At 35.3% G+C, this 2,932-nt stretch overlaps 1 protein-coding gene across 2 annotated transcripts in view; it reads right to left on the minus strand.

Annotated features, from left to right (window-relative positions):
• Positions 1-2,932, minus strand: part of LOC106458531 (putative carbonic anhydrase-like protein 1) — a 137,354-nt gene that overhangs the window by 46,041 nt on the left and 88,381 nt on the right. The gene's annotated exons all lie outside the window — the stretch shown is intronic.

Consider the following 2,932-nt stretch of genomic DNA (forward strand, 5'->3'; position numbering starts at 1 on the left):
TATATATATAGAAAAAAAGTCTACCACACTGGAACCCATAGTTTTTGCTTTGTTCTGCAGAGGACTTCTTTATCGTACTAATCAGAAAACCATGGGTCCGGGAGGAGGGATTTATAAGTGATTAGGTTTGTTTAATAACCAATGAAAATGCAACATAACTAATTTAGCTAGTTTGGTATATATTTAATCACCGAATACAATTAAAATCTCTGTACTAAACTGTTGTGGAACAACTTTTAATAGAGAGGTGCTAGAAGTGACGTTCTAAGAACGGGCTGTTTATAAATTGGGTCAATTGTTACTGCATTGCATGGACAGGGCTACCAAGATATATTATATTTAATTTCTCAGCTATAACAGACTAAACATGGAGAATGCTTAACGTTCCTACCTGTACATAAACATTGTATATTTCTTGTATAAAAAGTTTTAAAGAGAATATTGCTGTGGACACACCCTGCACCTTGCATCACTTCCGTGTGGATCAAAGTATTCATTTAGCACTTCACTCTTCGGTATTTAACAACTGTGAGAACGATTTATGGTATTGTTAGCATTACCACTCTACAAGTACGGATTATGGTATTGTTAGCATTACTACTCTGCATGAACGGATTATGGTATTGTTAGCATTACTACTCTGCATGAATGGATTATGGTATTGTTAGCATTACTACTCTACAAGAACGGATTATGGTATTGTTAACGTTACTGCTCTTCAAAAACGCATTATGGTATTGTAAACATTACTGCTCTACCAGAACGGTTTATTGTATTGTTAACATTACTACTCTACAAGAAAGGTTTATGGTATTGTTAGCAATATTACTCTTTAAGAATGAATTATGGTATTGTTAACATTACTGCTCTACAAGAACGGTTTATAGTATTGCTAACATTACTATTCAACAAGAATGGATTATGGTGTTGTAAACATCACCACTCTACAAAAACGAATCATGGTATTGTTAACATCACTGCTCAACAAGAACAAATTATTGTTAATATTGTTATTTTATAGGAAAATATTATAGATCTGTTAACATTATTATTCTATAACAATGGTTTATATCAGTATTAACGTTATTATTTTAAATTAAGCAAAATTTTATTCCAAAATAACACTTGAATCTTAATTATTATTATTGTATACATATAAAAGATACGCTGTATCAGACGTTGCAACGCTTCATGCTTATTATTTAAATATACATGACAGGTTAGAAAGCTTAAACATTTTACAAGACGTTAACAGTAACAAAATGGTAACGTCAATTCATAAGTAGGTTTAAATTGTACTTTATATAATTGCAAACTGTTAGTATATATTCACGAAGACAAAATTGAACTTTAGAGTTGCAAAGTTTCTGCCAAAAATAACAGATCATCTTCTATTATATCGTGAAAACCTAGGTAAAAGTAACTTCAAAGTATTCTTCTAACAGAAGCTCATTCATTGTTTCCTGACTATAACATTGATGTCACGTTACTTTTCCAAGAACATATATAGAAATCATGAAGGGCAAATGCCTTTAGAGGAAAAAAAATTACAATGCAGTAAAAGAACTAAAACCTAAGTTATTCTATCTATAAATCTCCCAACAGGGCCAGAAACGTGGAATTATTTTCCTAAGATGCGCTCCGGCACTCATTTCGATGTTCAGTGAAACACACAACTATATATTATAAAATTTGTGTTTATCAGAGTATCAGACCAATATTTTCCCACAAACCAAGGGACTGAACAGTATTCCTTAACTTTACACAAAGTGATGAACGTCTGGAATCAAACTTGTTTCTTTTAATTAATACATCGATATATATATATAGATATATATATATATTTTACAAGCAGCATCCATCTTTCATGCACATGCGCATAAATTTTGGAAACCAATACTTTTGTAGTGTTTCGAAAATGATAAATTACATATTTTAGAAATATGGTTCTCAGAAACCCACGATTCACCCTTCCCCCCACATATACATTTCTTTCTTACAAATTGTGACCTGAAGAACGACATATTCTCCCTTGTGGCTCAGCGGTAAGTTTCAAGGCTTATAACGCTAACATCTTGTTTCGATACCCGTGGTGGGCACATCAGAGATAGACCATTGTGTGGCTTTATGCTTAACAACCAACAACCCAACAATAAATACATCATTAAAAATAATTACTTTTCGATTTTAAAAATGGAATAATTTATGTATACTTAACGTTTGAAGCTTTGCGATAATTAAATTAGAAAGCATTGATGTATACTTGTTATGGGCTTGGCATGGCCAGGTGGTTAGGGCGCTCGACTCGCAATTTGAGGGTCGCGGGTTCGAATCCACGTCCCACCAAACATGCTCGCCCTTTCAGCCGTGATTAGCGTTATAATGTGACAGTCAATCCCACTATTCATTGGTAAAAGATTAACCCAAGAGTTGGCAGTGGGTGGTGATGACTAGCTGCCTTCCCTCTAGTCTTTCACTGCTAAATTAGGGACGGCTAGCGCAGATAGCCGTCGTGTAGCTTTGCGCGAAATTCAAAACATACAAATAAACGAATACTCGTTACGTTAAACTAACCTCTTCCAGTTATTAATATTATTTATATAAGCTGTCATTTGGCCCGGCATGGCCAGGTGGTTAGGGCGCTCGACTCGTAATCTGAGGGTCGCGGGTTCGAATCCCCGTCGCCTTTGCCTGGTCCCAAGTCCAGGATGAGAAAGGAGGAGGGTTGAGCGCGGGGCTAGCAACTCCACCCCGTAAAAACCAACCTGCTTCAAGTAACTGCAACAACAACTTCTGTTGGCAAGGTGTTGTTGCGGCCCTATGCTCCACTGGGAGTTTACAGGAATAATAAAAAGAAAAGCTGTCATTTATAGAAGTTTAGAAACGACCCAAAAGTCTCGATGATTTCAAGGACAAGTCTCTTCATAAATAC

The sequence above is a fragment of the Limulus polyphemus genome, unplaced genomic scaffold (genome assembly GCF_000517525.1).
Source record: "Limulus polyphemus unplaced genomic scaffold, Limulus_polyphemus-2.1.2 Scaffold23, whole genome shotgun sequence".
Lineage (NCBI taxonomy): Eukaryota > Metazoa > Arthropoda > Merostomata > Xiphosura > Limulidae > Limulus > Limulus polyphemus.